Source organism: Salmo salar, chromosome 01, assembly GCF_965601325.2.
Source record: "Salmo salar chromosome 01, fSalSal1, whole genome shotgun sequence".
Classification (NCBI taxonomy): domain Eukaryota; kingdom Metazoa; phylum Chordata; class Actinopteri; order Salmoniformes; family Salmonidae; genus Salmo; species Salmo salar.
In genome coordinates, this window is record NC_138291.1 from 5,064,966 (window position 1) to 5,075,000 (window position 10,035).

Sequence of the window (10,035 nt, forward strand, 5' to 3'; positions counted from 1 at the left end):
ATTTGTTCTTAACTGACTTGCCTAGTTAAATAAAAAAAATGCGTCCCAAAAGGCTCCCGATTCCCTATATAGTTCACTACTTTTGGCCGGGGCCCTGATCAAAAGTAGGGCACTATTGTGAGGGGAAAATGTTGTTTGTGCTTTTCTAATAACCAAATTGAACTGGGTTCATGCAAGTGACTGATTGATTGTGCCTGGGGTGGAATCCTCACTATCAGTATAAGCAATTTAGCAGTACGCCCAGAACATTGCTTTGAGAACTGAAAAAGGGGTTCTCTCAGTTTCAAGGTCTCAGCTTGGAGAGAAAAATCCTCGTGAGGTATATTGGTCAGTCACATGCAGGAACCAAACGTTAATAAATTCATTATGAATCATGTAAATCGTGCAAATTTTAACTATAAGAGAACTAACGGGACTGCCCTGGCAGAGCTCCAGACCGACGTGCACTATGGTGCATTAAGTTTGTTGGAACCTCACCAGCTTCCTCATAATAATAATGAATTCAATATTGACTTCAGGTGTCCCTGGTGGTAATATTCACTATGTACAGAGAATAGGGTGTAATTTGAGACACAGCCACTAGGTTAAACTCAAACGGAGCAGACAACCTATGTGATTAAGGGGTATAGTAATACCTTTATTTTTATCATAACAACCAACAAAAGAAAGTCACTGGTCCTTATCACGATGATCAGAGTCTCAGTTTTAGGGTTTTCTAATCATCCATTAAGAATTTCGAACTTCAGTCTGAGCATCTTTAACACATGTTAAGGAGTACATGAATATATGTTAATATATATTTTAGTCTATTTACCTTCGAGAAAGCATCTGTGACATTCATTTGGCAGTAGTCGATTGTGGAGGACATTCGTACAAAAATGTAGAGCTAACTTTACAGAGTGGGCAAGACATCACGTAAACCTTTTTAATGTGCAGTTTTTGTTATGTTTTTACAACTTTGTAAATATATATTTATATTTCTTAATTTACAAACCAAAATCATACAGTATACCTATCTGAACAGAAAAATTGGTAGGCACTTAAGGTAGTTCTGAAAGTACTGTCTTATATTTCATATTTATAGACACCCATGTACGCACATACATACACATATACAGTACCAGTCAAAAGTTTGGACACCTACTCATTCCAGGTTTTTTAACTTTTTACTATTTTCTACATTGTACAATAATAGTGAAGACATCAAAACTATGAAATAACACATATGGAATCATTTAGTAACCAAAAAAGTGGTAAACAAATGAAAATATATTTTATAATTGAGATTCTTCAAAGTAGCCACCCTTTGCCTTGATGACAGCTTTGCACACTTTTGGCATTCTCTCAACCAGCTTCATGAGGTAGGCACCTGGAATGCATTTCAATTAACATGTGTGCCTTGTTAAAAGTTAATTTGTGGAATTTATTTTCTTCTCAATGCGTTTGAGCCAATCAGTTGGGTTGTTACAAGGTAGGCGTGGTATACAGAAGATAGCCCTATTTGGTAAAAGACCAAGTCCATATTATGGTAAGAACAGTTCAGATAAGCAAAGAGAAATGACAGTCCATCATTACTTTAAGACATGAAGGTATGTCAATCTGGAAAAAAAACTGTGAAAGTGTCTTCAAGTGCAGTCACAAAAACCATCAAGTGCTATGATGAAACTGGCTCTCATGAGGACCGCCACAGGAAAGGAAGACCCCGAGTTAACTCTGCTGCAGAGGATAAGTTCAATTAGAGTTACCAGCCTCAGAAATTGCAGCCCAAATGCTTCAGAGTTCAAGTAACAGAAACATCTCACCATCAACTGTTCAGAGGAGGCTGTGTGAATCAGGCCTTCATGGTTGAATTGCTGCAAAGAAACCACTACTAAAGGACACCAATAATAAGAAGAGATTTGCTTGGGCCAAGAAACACGAGCAATGGACATTAGACCGTTGGAAATCTGTCCTTTGGTCTGATGAGTCCAAATTTGAGATTTTTGGTTAAAACCGCCATGTCTTTCTGAGACGCAGAGTAGGTGAACGGATGATTTCCACATGTGTGGTTCCCACCGTGAAGCATGGAGGAGGAGGTGTGATGGTGTGGGGGTGCTTTGCTGGTGACACTGTCAGTGATTTATTTAGAAGTCAAGGCACACTTAACCAGCATGGCTACCACAGCATTCTGCAGCGATACGCCATCCCATCTGGTTTGCGCTTAGTGCGACTATAATTTGTATTTCAACAGGACAATGACCCAACACACCTCCAGGCTGTGTAAGAGCCATTTGACCAAGAAAGAGAGTGATGGAGTGCTGCATCAGATGACCTGACCTCCACAATCACCCGACGTCAACACAATTGAAATGGTTAGGGGATGAGTTTTACCACAGAGAGAAGGAAAAGCAGCCAACAAGTGCTCAGCATATGTGGGAACTCCTTCAAAACTGTTGGAAAAGCATTCCAGGTGAAGTTGGTTGAGAGAACGCCAAGAGTGTGCCAAGCTGTCACCATGGCAAATGGTGGCTACTTTGAAGAATCTAAAAATGTAACTAATATTTTAATTTGTTTAACACTTTTTTTTGGGCTTACTACATGATTCCATATGTGTTATTTCATCGTTTTGATGGTCTTCACTATTATTCTACAATGTAGAAAAAAGTGAAAATAAAGACAAACCCTTGGTGGTGTTCTAAAACTTTTGACTGGTACTGTACACACACACACACACACACACACACACACACACACACACACACACACACACACACACACACACACACACACACACACACACACACACACACACACACACACACACACACACACACACACACACACACACATAATTGCACTGTATGTTTATAAGCAATAAGGTGCTAATTGGAACGGAACCATAGTCAAGCAATCTAATCAAACCACAGCCTGTTATTACCAGTTTTACCACAGTAATGCCGTGTGGCTAATCCGTGTGGCTAATCACCGTCTCTCTGTCTGGAAAACAGAAGATTTAGCAGAAATGTCTGGATGGTTTCACCAGATGCATAGAGCAGTCTCACATTAAATCTCTACAGCATTGCTGTTGCCAGGAAGCATCAGGCAAGCCTTGCATCAGATCAGACGAGTCTACGATCCAAATGGTACCCTATTTCCTACATAGTGCACTACCTTTGACCAGGCCCCGTAAGGCTCAGGTTAAAAGTAAGGATTAGGGTGCTATTTGGGCCAGAACCAGAGTTTAGGCTTATGGCTAAAATTCAATTAAAATAATACAAAACTTATATACCTACATCTCCAATTGTCCAAACAGTGATGTTATAGTACAGCTGAGATGTTCTCCCTCACGTTATAATGCACGGCTATAAAACAGGAGGCTGTGCCAGATACTGTGCCAGAAAAGGTTACACAGACTGAGTGAATGGGAGTCCTGATCGTCTCCTTAATATAGCCAATGGAATGGATCCTTCTTTAGTAAATAATACATTTAAAAAAAGACTATTTCAACCCCTTTCTAAAAAAATTTTTTTAAATAAAAATAAAAAAGGACAACAAACTGCCAGTGAATCAGAGAGGGTGACATGTCCTGCTGTGTGGAGGAAGTTAGTGACTTCACTGAGTGACTGTTGGAAGAAAGGAGCACAGTATTAACGGTCCTCCTCCATCTCAGTCTATGAAGTGTCTACGTTCCTCCTGATTGGATGAGGAGCTCTGATTGACAGGCCGCGGCTCCAATCACTGCTTGAGTAAGTCTTTGAGCACCTGCCCTTCGTTCTCGGCAGAGACAGGCAGAGGCGTGAAGGTGGGAAGGTTGTCTGAGATAGGTTTCATCAGGAGGTGGTGTCCTCCCGACCCACTGGAACTATCACTCCCATGATGCATCAGTGGCACGGTCGCAGAGCGGGGAGCTAGGAAAGAGTTGGTCTCCCCTGCTGCTCCCTGCCGGCTGCCGCCCTCCTAGGAGAAATCAGAGGTCAGAGATTAGAGGTTAGAGGTCAGATGAAGCTGGAGGTGACAGGTTGAGATGGCAGTAGAGCTCTGCTACCCGACCAAAGCCTGACGGGCTGGCCCTAACATCGGTAATGACCACATTACTTCACCCTGGAACAATATTCCCATGACCACATTACCTCACCCTGGAACAATATTCCCATGACAACATGACCTCACCCTGGAACAATATTACCATGACAGCATTACTTCACCCTGGAACAATGTTACCATGACAGCATTACTTCACCCTGGAACAATATTACCATGACAACATTACTTCACCCTGGAACAATATTCCCATGACAACATTACTTCACCCTGGAACAATATTACCATGACAACATTACTTCACCCTGGAACAATATTCCCATGACAACATTACTTCACCCTGGAACAATATTACCATGACAACATTACTTCACCCTGGAACAATATTCCCATGACAACATTACTTCACCCTGGAACAATATTACCATGACAACATTACTTCACCCTGGAACAATATTACCATGACAACATTACTTCACCCTGGAACAATATTCCCATGACAGCATTACTTCACCCTGGAACAATATTACCATGACAACATTACTTCACCCTGGAACAATATTCCCATGACAGCATTACTTCACCCTGGAACAATATTACCATGACAGCATTACTTCACCCTGGAACAATATTACCATGACAACATTACTTCACCCTGGAACAATATTACCATGACAGCATTACTTCACCCTGGAACAATATTACCATGACAACATTACTTCACCCTGGAACAATATTACCATGACAGCATTACTTCACCCTGGAACAATATTACCATGACAGCATTACTTCACCCTGGAACAATATTACCATGACAGCTTTACCTCACCCTGGAACAATGTTACCATGACAGCTTTACCTGGAACAATGTTACCATGACAGCATTACCTTCTGGTTGTTGAGCCCAGGCTGAGCTGGTGGTCCTCCCAGGGGGCGGGGCACTGAGGGGTTTGATGTCATAGACAGGAAGTCTGGGGGCAGGAAGCACCGGGCTAGACTCCACCTCCAGGAACTTCATCTCAGTGAAAGACTGGAGAAGAAATTAAGTCAAATTGTATTTGTCACATGCTTCGTAAACGACAGGTGCAGACTAACATGCTGACTAGAAAGGGAAAGGGGGGATACCTAGTCAGTGGTACAACAGAATGCCTTCAACTGAAATGTGTCTTCCTCATTTAACCCAACCCCCCTCTGAATCAGAGAGGTGCGGGGGGCTGCCTTAATCGACATCCACATATTCAGACCGGGCGCGCGCGCGTTGATTTTTGTCCACGCACACCAGATGCAAATCAGGACACGCAGGTTGAAATATCAAAACGAACTCTGAACCAACTATATTAATTTGGGGACAGATCGAAAAGCATGAAACATTTATGGAAATGTAATTTAATTTGTCTTGGGATATAAACATTGGGTTGTTATTTTACCTGAAATGCACAAGGTCCTCTACTTGACAATTAATCCCCAGATAAAAGGGTAAACGGAGTTTGTTTCTAGTCATCTCTCCTCCTTCAGGCTTCTTCTTCTTCTTCGTTGGAATTTACATGGAGGTTGGCAACCAACTTTAAGGTGCATTACCACCACCAACTGGACTGGAGTGTGGACCTCAGTTCATCTTTCAATCACCCACGTGGGTATATGCTCCTAACAACCAATGAGATGGAAGAGGCGGGACTTGCAGTGTATCAAGGGTCACAAATAGAATCAAGTTCTATATTAGCGCCTGGCTACGCAGAAGCTCGTTGACGCGCGCAAGCCGATTGGATGAAATGATTGAATAACATGTATGTGTACGTTTATTTCGCAACGCTCGCAACGCTTGGTGTGGTCAGCATGTAACAGTGAAATACTGACTTACAGGTCCTTCCCATCAACGCAGAGAGAAAGAAAATGGAGAACTAATAGAAAAGCCATAAGTAACGTAATTTCCGGACTATTAAGCGCACCTGAATATAAGCCGCATCCACTGAATTACATTTTTTTTTTTGAACATAAATAAGCCGCACATGTCTATAAGCCGCAGGTGCCTACCGGTACATTGAAACAAATGAACTTTACACAGGCTTTAAGGAAACACGGCTTGTAACAAAAATAAATAGGCTTTAACGAAACACGGCTTGTAACAAAAAACAAAATAATTAGCAGTAAACAGTAGCCTACCAAGAAAGTCATTGGTCACCATCTTCCTTCTCCTGTGCACTGAAACCACTGAAGTCCTCTCCTTTGGTGTCGGAGTTGAATAGCCTCAGAATTGCTTCATCCGATATTGGATCGTTTTCATTGTCGCTCTCATCACTTTCATCCGGAGGCAAAACCCCGCTGAGCCCTCTTCAACATGCAGCAGTCCAGCCTTTCGAAACCCGTTGATGATAGTGGATTTTTTGACAATGCTCCACGCTGTCAGGACCCACTGGCAGACTTGACCATAAGTTGCTCTTCGCATGCGGCCCGTTTTAGTGAAGGATTTCTCCCCACTTGTCATCCAAGCCTCCCGCTGAATACAGAGCGCCACCTTAAATGCACGATTTACACTGATGTCGAGTGGCTGCAAATACTTTGTTGTACCCCCAGGAATCAAGGTGACAAAATGACTACCGTAATCAGAATGATGGGAAGTTTGAGAGCGCTTGATTTAATCTAAACAGTAAACAAAAAATATGTTTGACCTTAACCTGTTCGGCAATTTCATTGGTCTAATGAAAGCTTCATGCCGCCAAAAAACTGCGCACGTCACAGAATGTGGTTTTTTTGTGAAAAAAACTTGAAAGTGGGAAAAATCCATATATTAGCCGCGTCGTTGTTTAAGCCGCGACGTTCAAAGCCTGGGAAAAAAGTTGCGGCTTATAGTCCGGAAATTACGGCAATAATAAATACACAAAGAGTAACGATAACTTGGCTATATACAGTTGAAGTCAGAAGTTTACATACACCTTAGCCAAATACATTTAAACTCAGTTTTTCACAATTCCTGACATTTAATCCTAGTAAAAAGTCCCTGTCTTAGGTCAGTTAGGATCACCACTTTATTTTAAGAAGGTGAAATGTCATAATAATAGTAGAGAGAATGATTTATTTCAGCTTTTATTTCTTTCATCACATTCCCAGTGGGTCAGAAGTTTACATACACTCAATTAGTATTTGGTAGCATTGACTTTAAATTCTTTAACTTGGGTCAAATGTTTTGGGTAGCCTTCCACAAGCTTCCCACAATAAGTTGGGTGAATTTTGTGATGGCCACTCCAATACCTTGACTTTGTAGTCCTTAAGCCATTTTGCCACAACTTTGGAAGTATGCTTGGGGTCATCGTCCAATTGGAAGACCCATTTGCGACCAAGCTTTAACTTCCTGACTGATGTCTTGAGATGTTGCTTCAATATATCCACATCATTTTCCTGCCTCATGATGCCATCTATTTTGTGAAGTGCACCAGTCCCTCCTGCAGCAAAGCACCCCCACAACATGATGCTACCACCCCCGTGCTTCACGGATGGGATGGTGTTCTTTGGCTTGCAAGCCTCCCCCTTTTCCCTCCAAACATAACGATGGTCATTATGACCAAACAGTTATATTTTTGTTTCATCAGACCAGAGGACATTTCTCCAAAAAATACGATCTTTGTCCCCATTGCAAACTGCACATTTTTTATGGTGGGTTTGGAACAGTGGCTTTTTCCTTACTGAGTGGCCTTTCAAGTTATTGTCGATATGTAGATATAGATAATTTTGTACCGGTTTCCTCCAGCATCTTCACAATGTCCTTTGCTGATGTTCTGGGATTGATTTGCACTTTTCGCACCCAAGTACGTTAATCTCTAGGAGACAGAATACGTCTCCTTCCTGAGTGGTATGACAGCTGCGTGGTCCCATGGTGTTTATACTTGCGTACTATTGTTTGTACAGATGAACGTGGCACCTTCAGGCGTTTGGAAATTGCTCCCAAGGATGAACCAGACTTGTGGAGGTCTACAATTGTTTTTCTGAGGTCTTGGCTGATATCTTTTGATTTTCCCATGATGTCAAGCAAAGAGGCACGAAGTTTGAAGGTAGGCCTTGAAATACATCCACAGGTACACCTCCAATTGACTCAAATGATGTCAATTAGCCTATGAGAAGCTTCTAAAGCCATGACATAATTTTCTGGAATTTTCCAAGCTGTTTAAAGGCACAGTCAACTTAGTGTATGTAAACTTCTGACCCACTGGAATTGTGACACAGTGAATTATAAGTGAAATAATCTGTCTGTAAACAATTGTTGGAAAAATTACTTGTGTCATGCACGAAGTAGATGTCCTAACCGACTTGCCAAAACTATAGTTTGTTAACAAGAAATATGTGGAGTGGTTGAAGAACGAGTTTTAATGACTCCAACCTAAGATAATGTAAACTTCCAACTTCAACTGTACATGTGCTACCAGTACCGAGTCGATGTGCAGGGGTACGAGGTAATTGAGCTAGATATGTACATTTAACTAGGAATAAGATTACAGATAATAAACAGTAGCAGTAGTGCCTTCAAAGTATACACAACACTTGACTTTTTCCACAGCCTGAATTTAAAATTGATTAAATTAAACTGGCCTACTACACACAATACCCCATAATGTCAAAGTGGAATTATATTTTACAGAATATTTACAAATTAATTAAAAATGAAAAGCTGAAATGTATGGAATCAATAAGCATTCAACCCCCTTTGTTATGGCCTAAATAAGTTCAGGAGTAAAAAAAATTGCTAAAACAAGTCACATAAATTGCATGGACTCTGTGTGCAATAATAGTAATAATCAACGTGATGGTTGAATGTCTACCTCATACAAGCATGGTGAAGTTATTAATTACACTTTGGATGGTGTATCAATGCACCCAGTCACTACAAAGATACAGGCGTCCTTCCTAACTCAGTTGCCGGAGAGGAAAGAAACCGCTCAGGGATTTCACCATGAGGCCAATGGTGACTTTAAAACAGTTAACAGAGTCCCCTGTAACGTCTCGTTGATTAAATGAGAACGTGTTCTCAGTCAACTTACCTGGTAAAACATGGGTTGAAAAACTATATTAAAAATATATAATAATAGGTGAAAACTGAGGATGGATCAACAACATTGTAGTTACTCCACAAAACTAACCTAAATGACAGAGTGAAAAGAAGGAGCCTGTACAGAATACAAATATAAATATTCCAAAACATGCATCTCTTCCCTGTGGCTCAGTTGGTAGAGCATGGTGTTTGCAACGCCAGCATGGTGTGTGCAATGCCAGGGTTGTGGGTTCGATTCCCATGGGGGGCCAGTACAAAAGAAAAAATAATAATTAAATGTATGAAATGTCTGCATTCACTACTGTAAGTCGCTCTGGATAAGAGCGTCTGCTAAATGACTAAAATGTCAAATGTAAAATGTAATGCATCCTATTTCCAACAAGGCACTAGAGTAAAACTGCAAAAAATGTGTCACAGCAAATTCACTTTTTTCCCCTGAATACAAGGTGTTATGTTTAGGGTAAATCCAATGCAACACATTACTGAGTACCACTCTCCATATTTTCAAGCATAGTGGTGGCTGCATCATGTTATGGGTATGCTTGTAATAGATAAGGACTGGGGAGTTTTTCAGGATAAAAAAAACCCGAAATGGAGCTAAGCACAGGCAAAACCCTAGAGGAAAACCTGGTTCAGTCTGCTTTCCACCAGTCACTGAGATGAATTCACCTTTCAGCAGGATAATAACCTAAAACACAAGGCCACATCTACACTGGAGTTGCTTACCAAGAAGACAGTGAATGTTGCTGAGTGTTCGAGTTACAGTTTTGTCTTAAATCTATGGCAAGACGTGAAAATCCAATTTGACAGAGCTTGAAGAATTTTGAAAATAATAAATGGGCAAATATTGTACTATCCAGGTGTGCAAAGCTCTTAGAAACTTACCCAGAAAGACTCACAGCTGTAATCGCTGTCAAAGGTGCTTCTAAAAAGTATTGACTCAGGGGTATGAATACTTATGTAAAAAATTATATTTC

General features: G+C 41.0%; 1 pseudogene; it reads right to left on the minus strand.

The window, feature by feature from the left end:
- Positions 1 to 911: 911 nt before the first annotated feature.
- The window catches only part of LOC106590074 (thyroid receptor-interacting protein 11-like), a 54,839-nt pseudogene continuing 45,715 nt past the window's right edge, over positions 912 to 10,035 (minus strand).